The sequence below is a fragment of the Hemiscyllium ocellatum genome (genome assembly GCF_020745735.1).
Source record: "Hemiscyllium ocellatum isolate sHemOce1 chromosome 27 unlocalized genomic scaffold, sHemOce1.pat.X.cur. SUPER_27_unloc_6, whole genome shotgun sequence".
Classification (NCBI taxonomy): domain Eukaryota; kingdom Metazoa; phylum Chordata; class Chondrichthyes; order Orectolobiformes; family Hemiscylliidae; genus Hemiscyllium; species Hemiscyllium ocellatum.
This window is the reverse complement of record NW_026867515.1, coordinates 913,676-935,824: the sequence shown is the minus strand read 5'-3', so window position 1 is coordinate 935,824 and position 22,149 is coordinate 913,676. Positions and strand designations below refer to the sequence as shown.

Below are 22,149 nucleotides of genomic sequence, written 5' to 3'. Positions count from 1 at the left end.
TCACATTGCAGCACCCAGGAATGACGAAGATCAGGAAACAACGATACAGCGCATTTAAGAAGAATGGATAGTCTGCAGACCCGGGGAAAATTGCTTCCCTGACCGGGAATCGAACGCGGGCCACGGCGGTGAGAGCGCCGAATTCTAACCACTAGACCACCAGGGAGACATAGACCTGTTTTGTAGCTCTGCTAAAAATTGCCTCGCTGCCTTGGAATCGAACCCGGGCTGCGGGAGGAAGAAGACTTTCACCGGTCCATCCATCAATGTAATTTTTTTGTATCCATTGCTCCCGATGCGATCTCTATAACATTGGGGAGACTCGAGAGTCAAGTCACTTCTCCCGGACACCCGCACCAATCAACCCCATCGCCCTGTGGCCTAACATTTCAATCCACCCTCCCACTCTGCCAAGGACATGCAAGTCCTGGGCCTCCTTCACCGCCGCTCCCTCCCCACCGGAGGCCTGGAAGAAGAACACCTCATCTTCCGCCTCAGAACACTTCCACCCCAGGGCATCAATGTAGATTTCACCAGTTTCCTCCTTTCCCCTCCCCCAACCTTACCTCAGTTCCAACCTTCCTGCTCAGCACTGACCTCATGACCTGTCCTCCTTGCCAATCTCCCTTCCCAACTATCCGCTAAACCCTCCTCTCTGACCTGTCTCCTCTATCCCCACCACCATTCACCTATTTTACTCTTTGCTACCTTCGCCCCAGCACACCCCCCACCCAAATTTATCTCTCCACCCTGGAGACGTCCTGCGTCTATTCCTGATAAAGAGCTTTTGCCCGAAACTTCGATGTTCCTGCTCCTCGGGTGCTGCTTGACCCGTTGTGCTTTTCCAGCACCATTCTGATCTAAACTCTGGCTTCCAGCATCTCCAGTCCTCACCTTTGCCGACCCAATAAACCCAGTGTGCCGATTTCTCATCAACAAATTGACACAAGCAGACACAACTTGTGCAGAAACCCTAGCCACATTACCTTACATTAAATACATCTGTTAAATGGTGTCCAGACAACTCAAACCTCTCAGCATCATGGTAGCCCACAAATCTACCAACACACTTGAACAGCGGCTAATGAACCTGAAATACCCGATACAAACAACTAGCAAACGAATGTTAGTTACAAAATATCATTCAAGGAAATATACACATGAACTCTGCCGCACAGTTATCTGTTGAAAATGTGTTGCTGGTTAAAGCACACCAGGTTAGGCAGCATCCAAGGAATAGGAAAATCGACGTTTCGGGCATAAGCCCTTCATCAGGAATGAGGAGAGGGTGCCAGGCAGGCTAAGATAAAAGGTAGGGAGGAGGGACTTGGGGGAGGGGCGATGGAGATATGATAGGTGGAAGGAGGTCAAGGTGAGGGTGATAGACCGGAGTGGGGTGGGGGCGGAGAGGTTAGTAAGGAGATTGCAGGTTAGGAGGGCGGTGCTGAGTTGAGGGAACCGACTGAGACAAGGTGGGGGAAGGGGAAATGAGGAAACTGGAGAAATCTGAGTTCATACCTTGTGGTTGGAGGGTTCCCAGGCGGAAGATGAGGCGTTCTTCCTCCAACCGTCGTGTTGTTATGTTTTGCCGGTGGAGGAGTCCAAGGACCTGCATGTCCTCGGTGGAGTGGGAGGGAGAGTTAAAGTGTTGAGCCACGGGGTGGTTGGGTTGGTTGGTCCGGGCGTCCCTGAGGTGTTCTCTGAAGCGTTCCACAAGTAAGCGGCCCGTCTCCCCAATGTAGAGGAGGCCACATCGGGTGCAGCAGATGCAATAGATGATGTGCGTGGAGGTACAGGTGAACTTGTGGCGGATATGGAAGGATCCCTTGGGGCCTTGGAGAGAAGTAAGGGAGGAGGTGTGGGCGCAAGTTTTACATTTCCTGCGGTTGCAGGGGAAGGTGCCGGGAGTGGAGGTTGGGTTGGTGGGGGGTGTGGACCTGACGAGGGAGTCACGAAGGGAGTGGTCTTTGCGGAACGCTGATAGGGGAGGGGAGGGAAATATATCCCTGGTGGTGGGGTCCGTTTGGAGGTGGCGGAAATGACGGCGGATGATACGCTGTATACGGAGGTTGGTGGGGTGGTAGGTGATTTCTCCAGTTTCCTCATTTCCCCTCCCCCCACCTTGTCTCAGTCGGTTCCCTCAACTCAGCACCGCCCTCCTAACCTGCAATCTTCTTCCTAACCTCTCCGCCCCCACCCCACTCCGGCCTATCACCCTCACCTTGACCTCTTTCCACCCATCACACCTCCATCGCCCCTCCCCCAAGTCCCTCCTCCCTACCTTATATCTTAGCCTGCCTGGCACCCTCTCCTCATTCCTGATGAAGGGCTTATGCCCGAAACGTCGAATTTCCTATTCCTTGGATGCTGCCTAACTTGGTGTGCTTTAACCAGCAACACATTTTCAACTGTGATCTCCAGCATCTGCAGACCTCATTTTTTACCCGCACAGTTATCTGTGGCAAGAAATGCTGGGATGAGATAAGGAAGATATTTTCAGCCAAAAAGAATCGACACTGAATGGTCAACCATTTACAATCACCCTTTGTTAGCCCAGGATGGAAGATCCGAAGGGATGAACAGTTTTCTTATTTTCGGAAGATTCACAAATATGAGACTGGGTTTTGGTGTTTGTTCCCTTTCCATTCCCAGGATCAGTGGGTTGGGGCGGTGAGTTGGGGAAAGTGAAATGTGCCCGTGAGCAGCTTGTGGGGCTATTTCAGCTTCCCCTCCTCTGACAGCGCTGTGACGTGACTCTGATGTTCTCAGGGACACTTACTGACGTGAGACAGTGAAAAGTGTCTCGTTCCTGCAGATCAAGAATTCAAACCGGCTTCAGGACAATGAGAAAGATTAATTGGGGTGTGTGGAGAAGCTGCGAGCTGCATTTCAAACAGTTAGGTGGAGTCAGATGCGTCATCCATTGCGCCCCGGCCCTGTGCGTATCTAACGCCACCATGCGGCAGAGTTCTGACGTTAACACGGACATGCGCAGCAATGGGAACAGTCACAAGGTCAACAACCAAAGATAATCACCGTCACTGCTTCCCTTCCACAGTCCCAACTTTGTGAAGCAGTATCTTTCACTGGCAAAGGAAACACCCTTGTCCTCAGGTGCCTGCTTCATTTCGATCACGATTTCCAGCCCCTCACTGTTCTAGTCTCATTTCCAAACACTTGGCTCAAAGCCTCAAAAGAAGCTCTGCGGGTATCTGCTTGTTCCACCCGAACAGACAGTGGGTTGCAGATTCCCACCAGTCCCAATGTGAGTGAAATATCTTTCACCCTCCACTGATTTGAATCTTAAAGAAAAAACCGGGGAACAGTCTCCCTTTCGTTTTGACGACATTTCCAATTTTGTAGTCGGCAGGGGTCACACCTGCTTGGGGAAACCGCAATAGATTTCACGTCCGTCACATTCACCACTCTGCCCACGAATAAAGACCCACACTGACAGCTTCATTTCCCAGGTCTCTCTGCCTGTGGAGCTGAGAAAGAGTGAATTATTGCTGGGTTTGTTTGAATCCAATCACTTCACAGGTTACGAAAGGGTTAAATGTCTGCAAATGGAGAGTCTGGTTGTTTCACACCGAAAGATGAAATGAACTTTCAGTTAAAAGCAAAAACAGAAATTGCAGGAGCAACTCAGCAGGTCAGGCACCATCTGTGGAAAGATATTTCAGAACTCTGTTTTCTCCCACAGGTACTGCCAAACCTGCTGAGTTTCTCCAGCAGTTCATCTTTCTGTCTCGGATTCTCAGCATCCGCAGTCCTTTACGTTAGAAATTAAATCATTTCAGCCTCATGTGCAGGAATGAGAATCATTTCAATTTCCCAAAAAATCGGCAGAGATTTCAAGGCATTTGGAAAAAAAGTAAAAGTGACATTAGGAAGAACATTTTGGCACAAGGAGTGGTTCGGATGCGTAAATCTCTGTCTGACTGTGACAAAGAGGCAGATTCACGTACACAAAAGGGAATTCTGTGGTCATGTTCAAAGTAACAATGTGGAGACTTACAGGGAGAAGGTAAGAGAATGATACGAATAGAGACTCTTATTTACTTGCTGTGTAGAACCAGCAGAGCTAAGGTGGGTCTCCAAATGCGCGTGACACGTGTTGTGATTCAGAGTGAACTCACAGTTCGACCAACGGAAGGTGGGAATTTAGAAAAGTTCATATTTACACAGTCTCCTCACATCAACGCAACAGCAAAATGGTTTAATAATCCGCCAATGCAGAGAACCCGGTTCCTGGAGATGGGACAAACTGCTGACTCAGGGCTATCAGTCCACATTGCTCTCTTTGCCACCAGTTCAGAGGGAGAACATTGGAGGGCCAAAGGAGTGAATAACGATCTGTGTGGGAGGGTGACTAACTGTTAATGGAGACTGTTGCTGGCTAACGATTAGTCGTGTGTAACAGCAGAAGATGTAAAAATAAGGCCTCGTGTGGGTGTGGTCGGGGTCAAGGGCATGGGGGAGTTCGGGTCCGAACAATATTGAACTCGATGTTGAAGATTTGATGACTATAGGATCTCCAAGTAGAAAATGAGGCGTTGGTCATCAATCAGGGGCTGAACTTTGCTGGAACACTGCTGCAAGCCTGATACAGAGAAGTAGGCCAGGGTACAGGGTGGAGTGTTAAAGTGACAGGCAACCAGAAGCTCAGGGCCTTATTTTCGGCAGAACCGAGATATTCTGCGAAGCAGTCACCCAGTTTATGCTTCATGCTCCGTTGGGGAAACGACACTGTGAGCAACGAATGCAGTGGACTAGTTTGTGACAAATATGCAGGTAAAGTGCTGCTTCACCTGGAAGGTATGTTCGATCCCTTGGATATTCAGGATGGAGCAGGTAAATGGGCAGGTGTTACACATTCGGCGGTTGCAGGGGAAAGTGCCTTGGGACAATGGGAGGTAGGTGTGGGGTGTTGAGAGTGAAAGAAGAGTGGACCCGAGGTGTAAGCCCTGCCCATTTACCTCCTCTCATATATAAATCCGTGAAGTTGAAAGAACACTCCATAGAATGATTCAGTACCACGTGACTCATGAACTAATTCGTATTCATGTTCCGGGGCCAGCGCCATTATTGCGTCACAGCAGCTGCAGGCCATCACCAGGGGCTCGCCCTGTGACGTCATGGTGCGACTGGAAGTCCCCGGGACAGTTTACCAAAGAAACCTCCCTGTGGGTCAGGGCAGCCCTGCATCGGGAAGCACTGGGATGGCTAACCACTATCAGTTTAGATGGGGAACACATCTCCACATTACACAGCCTCGAGGCAAATTTCCCTTCCTTTGACTTAAAGTTCAAGAGCACTCAAACCGCAATTCCCAAGGTACGTTTGGCAGAATTCCTTCCAGGTGTTCGCTAACTATATCTATGAGCACTTTGTTAAAGTTTGAACATTGCAAGTGTTGAAATTTTGTGCTTTTGAGCGAAATCACAGTTCGGAAAAACAGAATGTGGGAATTTAGACAGAGTTTATATTTGTACAACGGCGATATGTCTGCGGGTGTGTGATGGGAGCATCACCCAGGAGGGAAACCATCTCTCCTATTCACTCAATGTCGTCTTTAGCAACTTTCCCGTCTAACGGCGCACTGTTCTGCACCTCGCCTTCTCATCTCTTTCACAAAAAACTTCGACATAAATATTTCACATTGATATACTGGCCCAATGTGCACAGTTGAGATGACAGCCTCGTGGAGGTCTGAGTGGTCTTCTGTTGTTCTCTGTATCCTGTGTTGAGGAGGGCAATGCTCATCACTGGTCACTCCGGTGTTACAGAAAAGTTTAGAAACAAAATGTTTTAAATTTCTACCAGTAGAGAGGACCCGGGACAAACAGCAGCAGGGAGACAGAGTGAGAAGCAGCTGTTCTGGAAACTCTTTGCCGCTTGCAATTCTCAGAGCAATGTCAAATGTATTTCACACTGAGCAAGACTCAGCTGGCTGAAGAGGAACAGCGGGGGTGCTTGAGCAGTGTCTGTGTTGCTCGTTGGTCTCTGGGTATGATTCGCGGTTTGGGTCTTCTATTGTGCAGGCTTGCAGGAGATCTAGGGTTCGAATCTCCGATGAACCTGCGTTTCCTGGTTTGTGCAAGAGTGCCCGCTTAACTTTCTCAAAACCCACTTTCGCTAAAGTAGGTTGGGCTACTTGGAGTACAAATTGAGCAGAAAGTGAAATGATGGAATGTTGCGCTGACGTCAGTGGTGCCGTGTTTAGGGAATGTTAGCGATGAGGGCAGGTTGAAAAATTGGGACAGCTCTCCTCGGAGATCAGAAGTTTGAAATCTGGCCTGGTTGAAGTTTTCCAAGTCATGCGGGGTCCAGACAGGGAAAGTAATGCAGTTAAAATGCTCCCACGCCTGAAAGGATAGGCAGAGTTTTAAAGTCATCAGGAAAAGAACTAAAAGAGAGACTAGGAAGGTGAGGTTAGGATCAGCAAATCTCCTGACATTGACAAAGAGGCAGATTCAATAGACGCATAAGGTAATTCGCTGGTCATGTTTAAAGTAACAATGTGCAGAAATACACGGGGAAGGCAAGCGAATGATACGAATAGAGACACACGTTTACTTACTGTGTCGAACCAGCAGAGCGAAGGTGGGCCGCATGGCCTCCGTCTGCGCTGTGACACATGCTGTGATTCAGTGTGGAATCACAGTTCGACCAACACAATGTGGGAAGTTAGAAAAAAGTTTTTATTTACACAGCCTCCATACGTCTGCGTACCAGCATATTACACGACAGCAGTGGAGGTCATTGACATCAGTCTGGAACGTGCATGCCGCGTGCCAGATGAAAAGCTGAAGGGACCTGGGGAAAACGGGAGCGGGCTGGGCCCATAACGCAGAGGTCGATCGATTGAAACCATCCTCTGCTGTTGTTCGATGTCTCCTTGAGCAGCTTCCTTTTGTAATTGTGCTGTGCTCTGTTCTGTATCTGGCCTTTGCACCTACTTCCTGAGTGTCTGAATGCCCTGTATCATACCGATACACTCGCGAACCTCACACGCTTCAAGTAACATGCTTTTGGAGGTCTGATTCGCAAAACCACTTCTCTGAGATGCCAATGAGCTGATAAAGTTGAAACACATGCCTTGCAGTTTCGCCCATTCCCTGCAGTAATTCGCCACGCCGGGCCGGACGTGAATGACAAGACGATCAGCATGTCAGAAACTGTATCACCATTCAGACACAGTCCCTTACTATTAGGACAGATATCACTGATTGTGAATCACCTCAGAAAGAGACAAGTGGCAGACAGTCGCGGTGGACTCGATGGGCTGAACCGCCTCTGTCGGCGGGAGAATTGCAAGTAGAAACGAAATGGTTCAATTATCCACCAGTGGAGACAGCCCGGTTCCTGGGGACGGAACAAACAGCAGCGTCCTGGGAGCAGGGAGGCAGAATGAGAAGCAGATGTTCTTGAAACTCTCTGCTGCTTGTAATTCTGGGAACAATGTACAATGTATTTCGGACTGAGCAACTCCCAGTTGCTTCAGGAGCTGAGCGTGCGCATGGTTCTTGGCTCGTTGGTCTTGGGGTATGTTGCTAGCTTTGGGTTTTCCAGCTGATACAGACGGGTGGGAGGTGCCGGGTTCCAATCCCAGGCGAACCCTCATTTCTTAAATTGACCTGAGCAAAGATGCCGGATCAGTTTTCTCAAAAAGCCGCTTTGTTAAATCAGATCGGACTGCCTGAATTAGGGATGGGACAGAGGTACCATTGCAGTGAACACGGCGAAGGGAAACACTTGCTCAAAGTGAGAACAAGTCTTGCAGATTTCTCGCCGGCGCAATCTGAGTCTGAATGAATCCTCCACCTGTATTACGCTCAATTCTGAGGGTGATACTTCAGGAAGCGGGGAAGTGAAGTGATTGCAGACGGCGCTGAACAGGTTGAAGTGAATGGTACCGTGTACGAGGAATGTCAGTCATGAAGGGAGATTGGAAAGTTAGGGCAGTTGCCTTTGGAGAACAGAAGGCTGAAAGCTGGCCTGATTGAAGTTTTCCACATCATGAGGGTTTTAGACAGAGGAAATAATGCAGTGAAAATGCTCCCAGGCCTGAAAAGATCGATAACAATTTGGCAGAGATTTAAAGTCATCAGGAAAATAAGCAAAAGTGACATTAGGAAGACCGTTTTCGCACAGGGAGTGGGGTCAGTAAGTCGCTGTCTGACAGTGACAAAGAGGCAGATTCAATGGACACAAAAGGGAATTCGGTGGGCATGGTCAATGTAACAATGTGCAGATTTACAGGGAGAAGGCGACAGAGTGGGACACTTATTTACATATTGTGTTGAACCAGCAATGGGAAGGTGGGCTGCATGGCCTCAGTCTGCGCTGTCACACATTTTGTGATTCTGAGTGAAATCGGAGTTAGACCAACAGAACGTAGGAAATTTGACAACGGGTATATTCTGCCCAACAGGATATTCCATCACAGCAATGAAGGTGTTTTGTCATCATTTTCGAAGGTACATGACACAATGCAGATTCAAAACCGAGTATTCCTTTGAATCACTGAGTAATTTGTTTACAGTTATTCAGTTGAGGTGAGCGGAGTTGCGCATTGGGAGCCACTCCAGTTGATCTGTCGAAGCCGTTTTCTCCTGTGTGATAGTCCCACCAGCACTCCAATTTGCTGTGCTTCAAGTCAGTAGATGCAGATTACTGTCCCATACTGATCCACGGGCCACGATGACCCAGCTGTGGTGACAAGCTTGTGAAGGTCTGAGTGCTCTTCTCCTGTTCACTGTCGGCCTCCTATGATCCGAATCATCAAACCTCTCTTCTCTGAGATGGGAATAAACTGGTGAAGGTGAAACACATCAGTTGCGGTGTGTCCCATGCGCAGGAGGCCCTGCTGTAATTCCCCACGCTGTCTCACACAGCAGCACCCTCTCGGTGAATTACGCTTGGCAAATAAAAACGATTGAACCAAATCAGTGTCGGCCACTGGATTTTACTGACACCGTTTATAAAATTCAGGCTCACCGTTAATGTGGAGAGGGGCTGTCAGACTGTAGTTTCCGCTCCTTCTGTTGAACAAAGATCATTTTAACTGTGTCCAGTGAGAGGAAAGGATTTGCTGTTGGTGGGAAACATTTCTATCTGAACTCGTTTGTCACTCTGCTATGACAGAAGGAGCTGGGACCTCCTGATAGATTGAAACACAAAGCTGATAATCTCTAGATTATGTTGTAAAAATATCGGTATAATGTTTTTCACACCGCGCTGTCACCAACTGAACGAAACGGCTGTGTGTTTGAACCGCGTGATGAACAGTTTGTGTTTTACGTCTCACATTGGGGGGAGCTGAGCATTTACCCAAACACTGGGCACACCACCTCCCTGATTCAGTGTTCACAAATCAAACTGACAGCAAAGCTTCACTGTGATCGAAAGTTTCCGGAAAGAAGATTTGGCTCAACAGAAAAACGGAGGAAACATACTCCTTCCTTGGTTTGAAACATAAATGGTCGACTTTAGTGAGCCTGACGTGATTTGAACACGCAGCCTTCTGATCTGGAGTCAGACGCGCTACCGTTGCGCCACAAGCTCACGGATGGCCAGAGGTCTCTATTCATGATTAAAGGAAATGATCGCACTTCAATGATTTTACGTTTTGAGTAGCAACGGAGATCAACAGTTCATGTCTGTTCTGTTCCTCCCCCCTCTCTTTCTGTCTCCCGAAACAATTTCCAACTCTCTCTCAATAAAAATCTGAAAGAATTGCGGATGCTGTATATCAGAAACAAAAAAAAACAGGAGTTGCCGGTGACCCTTCCACAGAACTGATGGTGATTGGGAAAATGTCGGTTTATATGCAGGAGATATGGTGAGAGGAAGGCGGAGATCAGGACAGAGCCCAGAGCGAAGGAAGAACTGTTGGACAGATAAAGGAGTTGATAACGATCTGCGTGGGAGGGTGAATAACTGTTAATGGAGACTGTTCGTGGCTAAGTAGTGTGGAATGACAGACGATGTGATAACAAGGCTTGGTGTGTATGGGAGGGATGAGGATACCATGGAGTTCAGGCCCTAGAATTATTGAATTCGATACTGGGACCGGAGGGATGTATGGTCCCCAAGTGGAATATCCGGTGCTCTTCGTTCTGCTGGTGCTGAGTTTCACTGGAACAATACAGCAAACCTGAGACAGAGATATTGGCCAGGGAACAGGGTGGGGTGTGGAATTGGCAGGCAACTGGAAGTTCAGGGTCTTTTTTGTGGGCAGAGCGGAGATGTTCTGTGCAGCAGTCACCCAGTTTATGCTTCGGTTCCCCAATATAGATGAGACCACATTGTGAGCAGCAAATGCAGTAGACTGGTTGTGGGAAGTGCAGGTAAAGTACCACTTCACCTGGAAGGTAAGTTTGGGCGCTTGGCTAGTGAGGAGGGAACAGGTAAATGGGCTGGCGTCACACATTCGGCAGTTGCAGAGGAAAGTGGCGTTGGACTATTGGGGTAAGAATGGGGGTAGGGTTGATGGGAATGAATGAAGTGTGGACCCAAGGCATAACTCCTGCCCATTTACCTATCTGCCAAAAAGAGGAATATGTTAAGTGTGTACAAGGAAATTTTCTAATTCACAATGTGGATGTGCCTACTGGAGAGGGTGCAAAACCTAAGGCCAGCAACCCCAATTCTATTAACATTAGAATCGTGATTGAAAATAATATATCAGATCTAAAAGTTGAAGTTCTAAATTGGAGGAAGATTCAGGTATTAAGCAAGATCTTACAAAAACTGATTGGGGGCAGATGTTCGCAGGTTGCTGGAAAATGGGAAGCCTTCAGATATGAGATAACAAGAGTCCAGACAAGTATACTTCAGTTAGGGTGAAAGGAAAGGCTGGAAAATGTAGGGAATGCTGGATGACTAGAAAAAAATGAGATTTTGGTTAAGAAAAACAAGGAAGCATATGTCAGGTATAGACAGAGAGATCGAGTGAATCCTGAGAGTATGAAGGCAGTACAAGCATACTTGAGAGGGAAATCATGAGGGCAAAAAGGGGGCATGAGATAGCTTTGGCAAATAGAGTTAAGGATAATCCAAAGGGTTTTTATAAATACATTAAGGACAAAAGGATAAAAGGGAGATAATAGGGCACCTGAAAGATCAGGAAGGCGGCCTTTGTGTGGAGCTGCAGTAGATGGGTGGGGGTGGGGGGAATACTGAACGGATATTGTGCATCAGTGTTTACTGTGGAGAAGGGCATGGAAGATATAGAATGTGAGAAAGTAGATGCTGACATGTTGAAAACATGTCCATATTACAGATGAGAAATTGCTGGATATCATGAAATGCATAAAAGTGGATAAATCCCAAGGACCTGATCAGGAGTACCCTAGAACTCTGTGGGAAACTAGGGAAGTGATTGCTGGGCCTCTCACTGAGATATTTGTATCATCCATAGTCACAGGTGAGGTGTCCGAAGGCTAGAGAGTGGCTACTGTGGTGCCAGTATTTAAGAAAGGTGGCAAGGAAAAGCCAGGGAACTGTAGACCGGTGAGCCTGACATCCGTGATGGGCAAGTTGTTGGAGAGAATCCTGAGAGATAGGATTTACATGTATTTGGAAAGGCAAGAATTGACTAGGCATAGTCAGCATGGCTTTAAGCTTGGGAAATCATGTCTCACTAACATGATTGAGTTTTTTGAAGTAACAAAGTGGACTGATAAGGGCAGAGCAATAGACGTGATCAATAGACGGGGCAAGCAACGAGGTTCGAGGGGCAAGCAACGAGGTTAGGGGCAAGCAACGAGGTTCATAGGGGCAAGCAACGAGGTTCAGGCCTCTGGCACGGAGCCTGGCCCCGTTGCTCAGAAGGGTAGGGTGGAGAAAGGTAGAGCAATTGTTTTTGGGGACTCAATAGTGAGGGGTACAGACAGACGGTTTTGTGGGGGCGACAGGGACTCACGTTTGGTATGTTGCCTCCCAGGTGCAAGGGTACGTGATGTCGCTGATCGTGTTTTCCGGGTCCTTAAGGGGGAGGGGGAGCAGCCCCAGATCGTGGTCCACGTTGGCACCAACGATATAGGTAGGAAGAAGGGTGAGGATGTAAGGCAGGCTTTCAGGGAGCTAGGTTGGAAGCTCAGAGTTAGAACAAACAGAGTTGTAGTCTCTGGTTTGTTACCCGTGCCACGTGATAGAGAGTCGAGGAACAGGGAGAGAGAGCAGTTAAATGCGTGGCTACAGGGATGGTGCAGGAGGGAGGGATTCCGGTTTCTGGATAACTGGGGTCCTTTCTGGGGAAGGTGGGACCTCTATAAAAAGGATGGTCTACACTTGAACCTGAGGGGCACCAGTATCCTTGGGGGGAGGTTTGCTAGTGCTCTTTGGGAGGGTTTAAACTAACTCCGCGGGGGCATGGGAACCAGGACTGTAGCTTTAGGGTACAGGACCTTGAGTGTAGGGAGGTTAGGAATAATGCAGCGATCTCTAAGGAGGGTGCCTGTAACCAGAAAGGTGGATTGAAGTGTGTATACTTCAATGCCAGAAGTATAAGGAATAAGGTAGGTGAACTTGCAGCGTGGGTTGGTACCTGGGACTTCGATGTTGTGGCCATTACAGAGACGTGGGTAGAACAGGGACAAGAATGGCTGTTGCACGTTCCAGGGTTCAAATGTTTTAGTAGGATCAGACATGGGGGTAAAAAAGGGGGAGGCGTGGCATTACTTGTCAAAGACAGTATCACAGCAGTGGAATGGACGATGGAAGAGGACTTGCCATCTGAGGTAGTTTGGGCTGAGGTTAGAAATAGGAAAGGTGAGGTCACCCTGTTAGGTGTTTTCTACAGGCCTCCTAATAGTCCTAGAGAAGTAGAGGATAATATTGCGAGGATGATTCAGGAAAAGAGTGAAGGTAGCAGGGTGGTTGTTATGGGGGACTTTAACTTCCCAGATATTGACTGGGAGAGCTATAGCTCGAGTTCATTAGATGGGTCGGTGTTTGTACAATGTGTGCAGGAGGGTTTCCTGACACAATATGTCGACAGGCCAACAAGAGGGGAGGCTATATTGGATTTGGTTCTAGGTAATGAACCAGGCCAGGTGTTAGACTTGGAGGTAGGTGAGCACTTCGGGGACAGTGACCACAACTCGGTGACTTTTACTTTAGTGATGGAGAGGGATAATCGTGTGCCGCAGGGCAAGAGCTATAGCTGGGGGCAGGGAAATTATGATGCAGTGAGGCATGACTTAGGATGTGTGGATTGGAAAAACAGGCTTCAAGAGAAGAACACTAATGAGATGTGGGGAGTGTTCAAGGAGCAGCTACTGCGTGTCCTCGATAGGTATGTACCAGTCAGGCATGGTGTAAAGGGCCTTGTGAGGCAGCCGTGGTTTAGTAAGGAATTGGAGTCCCTTGTGAAAGGGAAGAAGGCGGCATATGTAAAGATGAGGCGTGAAGGTTCAGTAGAGGCGATTGAGAGTTATAAGGTAGCCAGGAAGGAGCTAAAGAGGGAGCTAAGAGAAGCGAGAAGGGGACATGAAAAGTCTTTAGCTGGTAGGATTAGGGAAAACCCAAAGGCTTTCTATAGGTATGTCAAGAATAAAAGGATGACTAGGGTAGGTATCGGTCCAGTCAAGGATAGTAGTGGGAAGTTGTGTGTGGAGGCGGAGGAGATTGGAGAGACATTAAATCAGTACTTTTCATCAGTATTCACTCAGGAACAGGACACTGTTGCTGATGTGAATATGGAATCACAAATAATTAGAATGGATGCCCTGGAAATATGCAGGGAAGAGGTTTTGGGAATATTGGAAAGGATGAATATAGATAAGTCTCCTGGGCCTGATGGCATTTACCCCAGGATCCTATGGGAAGCTAGGGAGGAGATAGCAGAGCCATTGGCCTGGATTTTTATGTCGTCGTTGTCAACAGGAATAGTACCAGAGGACTGGAGGATAGCGAATGTGGTCCCGTTGTTCAAGAAAGGGAGTAGGGATAGCCCTAGCAACTATAGGCCAGTGAGTCTGACTTCAGTGGTGGGCAAAGTCTTAGAGAGAATGGTAAGGGATAAGATTTATGAACATCTGGGTAGGAATAACGTGATCAGGGATAGCCAGCATGGTTTTGTGAAGGGCAGGTCGTGCCTCACAAACCTTATTGAGTTCTTTGAGAAGGTGACCAAGGAAGTGGATGAGGGTAAAGCAGTAGATGTTGTGTATATGGATTTTAGTAAGGCGTTCGATAAGGTTCCCCATGGTAGGCTAATGCTAAAACTTCGGAGGTATGGCATTGAGGATACATTAGAGGTTTGGATTAGGAATTGGCTGGCTGGAAGGAGACAGAGGGTAGTAGTTGATGGATTATGTTCATCTTGGAGCGCAGTTACTAGCGGTGTACCACAAGGATCTGTTTTGGGACCATTGCTTTTTGTTATCTTTATAAATGATCTAGAGGAAGGACTTGAAAGCTGGGTAAGCAAGTTTGCGGATGACACAAAAGTCGGTGGAGTTGTGGATAGTGAGGAAGGAAGTGGTAGGTTACAGCGGGATATAGATAAGTTGCAGAGCTGGGCGGAAATGTGGCAAATGGAATTCAATGTAGCTAAGTGCGAAGTCGTTCACTTTGGTAGGAATAACAAGATGATGGATTACTGGGCTAATGGTAGGCTACTTGGTAGTGTGGATGAGCAGAGGGATCTTGGTGTCCATGTACACAGATCTCTGAAAGTTGCCACCCAGGTAAATAGTGCTGTGAGGAAGGCATATGGTGTACTGGGCTTTATTGGCAGAGGAATTGAGTTCCGGAGTCCTGAGGTCATGTTGCAGTTGTATAAGACTCTGGTGCGGCCTCATCTGGAGTATTGTGTGCAGTTTTGGTCGCCATACTATAGGAAGGATGTGGAAGCTATAGAACGAGTGCAGAGGAGGTTTACCAGGATGTTGCCTGGAATGGTAGGAAAATCTTATGAGGAAAGGCTGAGGCACTTGGGGCTGTTCTCATTGGAGAAGAGAAGGTTTAGGGGAGATCTGATAGAAGTATATAAGATGATTAGGGGTTTAGATAGGGTAGATACTAAGAACCTTTTACCGCTAATGGAGTCAGGTGTTACTAGGGGACATAGCTTTAAATTAAGGGGTGGTAGGTATAGGACCGATGTTAGGGGTAGATTCTTCACACAGCGGGTTGTGAGTTCATGGAATGCCCTGCCCGTATCAGTGGTGAACTCTCCTTCTTTATGGTCATTTAAGCGGGCATTGGATAGGCATTTGGAAGTTATTGGGCTAGTATAGGTTAGGTAGGATTCGGTCGGCGCAACATCGAGGGCCGAAGGGCCTGTACTGCGCTGTATCCTTCTATGTTCTATGTTCTATATGGACTTCAGGAAGGCGTTCATCAAGGGTCCTCATGGGAGACTGGTGAGCAAGGTTTAATCTCATGGAAGCTGAAAATGTGTTGCTGGAAAAGCGCAGCAGGTCAGGCAGGATCCAAGGAGCAGGAGAATCGATGTTTCAGGCATGAGCCCTTCTTCAGGAATTCATGGAATGCAGGGACAACTAGCCATTTGGATACAAAACTGGCTCGAAGGCAGAAGTCAGAGGGTGGTGATGGAGGGTTGCTTTTCAGACTGAAGGCCTTTGACCAATGGTGTGTCAGAAGGATTGATGCTGGGTCCCCTACTTTTTGTCATTTATATAAATGATTTGTATGTAAACGGAGGAGGGATAGTTAGTACGTTTATAGATGACACCAAAATTGGAGGTGGAGTGGACAGCAAAGAAGGTTACCTCAGATTGCAACGGGACCTTGATCATGGGCCAATGGGCTGAGAAGTGGCTTTTGGAGGTTAATATAGATAAATATGAGGTGCTGCATTTTGGAAAAACAAATCAGAGCAGGACTTTTACACTTAATGGTACGTTCCTTGGAAGTGTTGCTGAACAAAGAGACCTTGGAGTTCAGGTTGATAGTTCCTTAAACGTAGAAACGCAGGTAGATTGGATAGTAAAGAAGGCTTTTGGTGTGCTTTCCTTTGTTGGTCAGAGCATCGAGGATAGATGTTGGGAGCTCATGTTGCCACTGTACAGAACACTGGTCAGGCCACGTTTGGAATATTGCATGTAATTTTGGTCTGCTTCCTATTGGAAAGATGTTGCGAAACTAGAAAAGGTGCAGAAAAGATTTACAAGGATGTTGCCAGTGTTGGAGGGTTGAGCTGTAGGGCGAGGTTGAATAGACTGTTTTCTCTGGAGCGTCAGAGGCTAAGGGGTGACCGTATAGAGGTTTATAAAACCATGAGGGATATGGATAGGGCAAATAGACAAGTTCTTTTACCTGGGATGGGGGAGTCCAGGACTAGAGGGCATAGGTTTAGGGAGGGGAGGGGAAAGATATAGAAGGGACATCAGGGGCAACCTTTTCACGCAGAGGTGATGCATGTACAGCATGAGCTGCTGGAGAAAGTGATGGAGGCTGGTATAATTACAGCATTTAAAATGCGTCTGGTTGTGTAGATGAATAGGAAGGTTTTATGGGGATTTGGGCCAAGTGCTGGCAAATGGGACTGGATTAGGTTAGGATATCTGGGCTGCATGGACGAGTTGGACTAAAGGGTCTGTTTCCGTGCTGTACATCTGTGTCACTCTGTGAGACTCCATGGGATTATCTGCCCAAGAGAGCAGTTGAGACAGCTTCATGAAGTATATTGAAGACACAGTTGGATGGGTATTTGCGTGGTAGGGGAATTAAAGATAGTCGGGATAATGCAGGTTGGTGGAGCTGTGATCTTAATGAATGACGAAGCAGGCTTGACCAAATGGTCTCCTCCTGCTTCTGTTACTATGAATCTGTAACACTGCATTTCCCGCGGCAGGAGTTTTCCCACGGCACAAATGAGGTTTTCTAAAATAAATTTAAACCCCTTGCTTTGCTTGAACTCAAATCGCATTGACTTGGAGGAGAGTGGGATTTGCAAAGTCTCCTCCCCTCCACACGTGCCTCAACTGCAGGGCAGCTGTCCGGCCCGCCTCCATTGTTGACGTCACAATGCGGATGCAGCCCCGTCAGTTTCAGAGTGAAACGTCCTCCCTCTGGGCAATATCTGGGAGCAAAGCAATGTCTCTCGCTTTCCATATACCATCCTCCAGCAGCGAGGGGGGAGGGGAGGTCGGGTGGGTGAAACAATGTTCACTTGTAGCAACTGGAGTGAATCCAGGGAGGGGGCAGACACTCCAAAGGTGCTCAAATACTTTCTATCTCTCTTAAAGCTATTTTCCTTGTGTATTCACTTAGTTTGGCACGTGTACAGTTTGCAATCTCGAAAAGGATTGCTTCTTTACTCATGTTCACAACTAAAAGGATAGATTATCATGGATCTGAGCAGCATTTAAGGGATTGGCACGTGCTAAAAAATGGCAGGGCCGCTGGGGTATGTGGCTCGTTGGTCTAGGGGTATGATTCTCGCTTCGGCCCTCCTGCTGCGTGGACGTGCGAGAGATCCTGGGTTCAAATCCCGGCACGAGCCCTTGCTTCTTACGTTATCTCGTGCGAAAACGGCCAATCAATTCTCTCAAAAAGCAGCTTCGTTCAACGAGATCCGACTTCCTGAGTCAGGGATGGAGCAGAGCTACCATTACGATGAACGCGACAAGGGCAACACTTATTCAAAGCGAAAACAAGTTTTACTTCACACAGAGGGTGCTGGGCGTTTGGAACGCATTGCCAGCAGAGGTGGTAGAGGCAGGCACGGTAGATTTATTTAAGATGCGTCTGGATAAATGCATGAATGGGTGGGAGTAGAGGGATACAAATACTTAGGAATTGAACAACAGGTTTAGACAGTACATTTGGATCGGCTCAGGCTTGAAGGGCCTGTTCCTGGGCTGTAAAACTTCTTTGTTCTTTGTTCTATATGATGTATATCTGATATTGTTGGCTGTTGTAAAAGTTTCTTTGTAATTATTATTCACCTACTAATGTAGTAATGCAGTTACGTCCTTTTTTGTCATTTTTTTTATTTAGTAGGCCAGCAGGAAGTCATTCAGCAATTTTTCTGCCTTTCTTTTCTCAAGCAGCCTTAACATTTCATTTTCATATCCTTGATTCAGCTCCATTTCCAGCATCTTTGTAGGCAGTTTGTTCCATGTTATTGTCACTGGAATGAAGTTTACCTCCATACATTCTCTCCTGCGCGCCTTTATTGGAAAAAAACTACCCAGGTAAGTTTGCGCTACACCAGCTTCCGGGTCCGCTCCGCACTTTTTTTGAAAAAAAATTAAATTTAAACCGTGAAACAAACGTAACCGCGTCTACAAACAGACAGTGCCAAACAGCCCTTACCTGCTCCGCGGAGAGAGTGAGGATTGTTCACTCGTTTGTGGGTGTTGGGATGATTGCTTCTGCGGTTAAGTATTTGGTTTACGTGTGTTGTTTTTCTGTCGACGCTAGTTTGAAGTTCCCCATTGACTGTTCGCTCTACTGTGACATCTAGGAATGGCACTTTGTTGCTGTTCTCCTCCTCTTCAAACCAGGAGCCCCCCTCAGGCCACAGTCTCACCACTTGGAACACCAATATACAGACTAGTCAAAGACCTCCACTGAAGACTAAAACACCAAGTCGAAGACTGACGCCACTCCAGTTACTCCATCCAATAATTCCTGAACACCAAAGACAACAAGATAAAAGAGGATGGAATAATACTGTCCTTTGACATACAGCCCTGTTCACATCCATTAACATCAACGTGACCAAAAAAAACTGAAGACACTACTTGAAGAACCAAAGACACAAACACCAAACAGCACCAACGTCATCAGCAAAGATAACACTGTCAAGTTCATGGAGCTGTGCCTTACCTCCCACTTCCTATTCAGTAACAAGACTAACAAACAAATCAACGGAGCACCCATGAAACCACCAATATCAGGATTCCTAACAGAAGCAATAATGCAGAGATAATGGAACAACTTAGAGGAAACCTACAACACCATCAACAATCTCCTTACTGGCATAAAATTCACAAAAGAGGAGAACAACAACAAAGTGCTGTTGTTCTAGATGTCACAGTAGAGCGAACAGTCAATGGTAAATTCAAAACAGCGTCTCCAGGAAACAACACACGCGAACCAAGTACTTAAGCTGCAGAAGCAATCATCCCAACACATGCAAACAAATCTGCATCAGGATGCTATTTCAACGAGCTACTTCACACTGCAGCGCCCAGCAACGGCAAAGATCAATAAACAACTATACAGCGCATTTAAGAAGAACGGATAGCCCGTAGACCCGAATTCCTAATGAAGGGCTTATGCCCGAAAAGTCAAATTTCCTGTTCCTTGGATGCTGCCTGAGCTGCTGCGTTTTTCCAGCAACACATTTTCAGCTCTGATCTCCAGCATCTGCAGACCTCACTTTCTCCTCGATAATTTTAACTGTGTCCAGTGAGAGGAAATAATTTGTTGTTGGTGGGAAACATTTCTATCTGAACTGCTGTCACTCTCCTGATAGATTGAAACACAAAGCTCGGTGTCTCTGGATTGTGTAATAAACTTATCGGTATTATGTTATTCACACCGCACTGTCACCAACTGAAAGAAGTGGCTGCCCAGAGATAGACGGCTGTGTTTAAATCCAGCGATGAACTGGGGGAGCTGAGCATTTACCCAAACACTGGGCACACCACCTCCCTGGCACAGTGCTTACAAATCAAACTGACAGGAAAGCTTCACGTATTATTGAAAGTTCCCGGAAAGAAGACTGGGCTTAACAGATAGCCGGAGTGAACGCAATCCTTTCTTGATTGGAAATATAAGGAACTGATTTCCATGAGCCTGACGTGATTTGAACACGCAACTTTCTGATCTGGAGTCAGACGCGCTGCCGTTGCGCCACAAGCTCACGGGGAGACTGGAGCCTCTATTCATGCTTAAGGGAAGTGACCGCACTACAATGATTTTACGTTATGAGTAACAACTGAGATCAACAGTTCATGTCTGTTGTGTCTCTCCACCTCTCCTTCTGTTTCTCAAAACAATTTCCAACTCTACCTCAATAAAAAGCTGAAAGAACTGCGGACGCTGTATATCAGAAACAAAAAACAAACAATAGTTGCCGGTGACCCTTCCATAGAACTGATGGTGATTGGGAAAACGTTGGTTTATATGCAGGAGATATTGTGGGAGGAAGGCGGATGCAGTAAATGATAGATCAGGACAGAGCCCAAAGCGAGGGAAGAACTGTTGGACAAGAAAGGGAGTTGATAACGATCCTCGTGGGAGGGTGAATAACTGTTAATAGAGACTGTTCGTGGCTAAGAATAGGTAGTGTGTAATGACAGACTATATGATAACAAGGCTTGGTGTGTGTGGTAGAGACGAGGATACAATGGACTTCAGGCCCTAGAATTATTGAATTCGATATTGGGACCGGAGGGATGTATGGTCCCCAAGTAGAATATTCGGTGCTCTTCGTTCTGCTGGTGCTGAGCTTCGCTGGGACAATACAGCAAACCTGAGACAGAGATGTTGGTCAGGGAACAGGGTGGGGTGTGGAATTGGCAGGCAACTGGAAGCTCAGGGTCTTTTTTGCAGGCAGAATGTAGATGTTCGGGGAACATTTTCCTGACCCCATTGAAAGCACACATTGTCAAAGCCGAGGAAGAGCAGCAAATAAAGCACTCCTGGATGGGTTCGAACCACCAACCTTCCGGTTAACAGCCAGGAAAGTATTACAAGCATTTTCGACAAGTGATACAGGGGACTGGGAAGAAAAGTATTATAAACTGTGAACAACAAAGTTCTGGAGTACAACACTTACATTCAAACACCAAAAACATCCAGGTCCTGATTAATCAAATTGCATTGTGGTGCTTTTCTGCAAAAAATCCTGCGTGGGGAAACTGACAATATGTTGCCAAAATCTCTTCCCAAGTGTACGCCGTGCTTCTTGTCCAGGGATGAGAAATTTCTATTCTGGGGAGACATTCCCAAGGTTGGGTATGTTCGCTTTGGAGCAAAGAAAGTTAACTGGAGATTTCCTGGGGCTGTTGGTAATGATGGGAGAAGAAGCGGTGGGAATGGGCAGATTAATGATCAGAAGAACCAATTGCCACTGACCAGAGTCAGTTACCAGAGGACAGGAATTGAAGTTCTTGAATGAAAAGCAGCACTTGTGTCTAATAAACACAGAGAATACTGCAGAAAGCCAACAGGTCGAGCAGCATCCGTGGAAAGGTAAACAGAGCTGACGTTTTGAGTCTGGTACCTTGTTTGTTCAGAACTCGAGTTTCCTGCATGGCAATCAATTCCCAGACACGAGAAAACGTGACTTCATTGAGACGGGTTTTGTGAAGTTTGAGCGATAATGCAACCAACAGGAAGTCATTTAAAATCGCCAGCGAAGAAAGCATAGTCAGCAGGTTACCACCATGGGCGGGGGGAGGCGGGGATGGGGGAACCCCAAAGGATCTCTACTCCAGCTCTTTAAGTGTTCAGCCACAACTACACGTCCAAAGTTATGATCTAAAATTTCTCATGGAATTGCTCCAACAGGAAAGGTGAGTACTGGACTTGTCCTGTCCGCGCCATAGTCCCAACGTTTCCTGTTCCCCTGGATTTCATCAGGACAGAGGAGGCTGATGGGAGATCGAATTGAACTACACACATTGATGAAGGACAGAGCGGGTGGGAAGGATCCATTTCCGTGCGTAGAGAGATGAATAATCAGGGCCGAAAATAAGGAGCCACTTCAAGAAATTTGGGGTTCATTCAGCAAAGCTAATGTAGAACTGTTCACAGAAAATTGTGATGAAAGTCTCTCGAGTTATTTTGATGGGAAGTGTTCATGATGCTACTACAATCGAAAGGATGAAGGTACATTGGTAAATGTATTTGGTGACAGGTCTGTTCTTACCCTGTGAGCGAAACCTAGATCTGAAGGAATAAAAGGAACATTAACAATATCGATCTGAAATTGGATACGTGACGAGAAACAGAGCCATTATTAACTTTTGAACTGGAGAAGGTTTCTCGTGAAATTAGCTTGAGGCTTGAGGTATGCAAGGTCAACATAACTTAGGTAAAAGACGGAAATGCTATCCTCATTAGCAGACAGTGAAAGGATTACAAGACGTAAATTAAGCATTTTCGACAAGTGATACAGGGGACTGGGGAGAAAAGTATTATAAACTG

At 46.9% G+C, this 22,149-nt stretch overlaps 1 protein-coding gene and 3 non-coding genes across 4 annotated transcripts in view; 1 reads left to right on the top strand and 3 right to left on the bottom strand.

Moving 5' to 3' along the window:
* Window positions 1–22,149, top strand: part of LOC132808475 (gastrula zinc finger protein XlCGF7.1-like) — a 506,159-nt gene that overhangs the window by 112,391 nt on the left and 371,619 nt on the right. The window lies entirely within an intron of this gene.
* trnae-cuc (transfer RNA glutamic acid (anticodon CUC)) lies at window positions 95–166 on the bottom strand. The gene has a single exon. It is a non-coding gene; the product is annotated as a tRNA-Glu (tRNA).
* On the bottom strand, window positions 9,499–9,570 carry trnaw-cca (transfer RNA tryptophan (anticodon CCA)). The gene has a single exon. It is a non-coding gene; the product is annotated as a tRNA-Trp (tRNA).
* trnaw-cca (transfer RNA tryptophan (anticodon CCA)) lies at window positions 19,787–19,858 on the bottom strand. The gene has a single exon. It is a non-coding gene; the product is annotated as a tRNA-Trp (tRNA).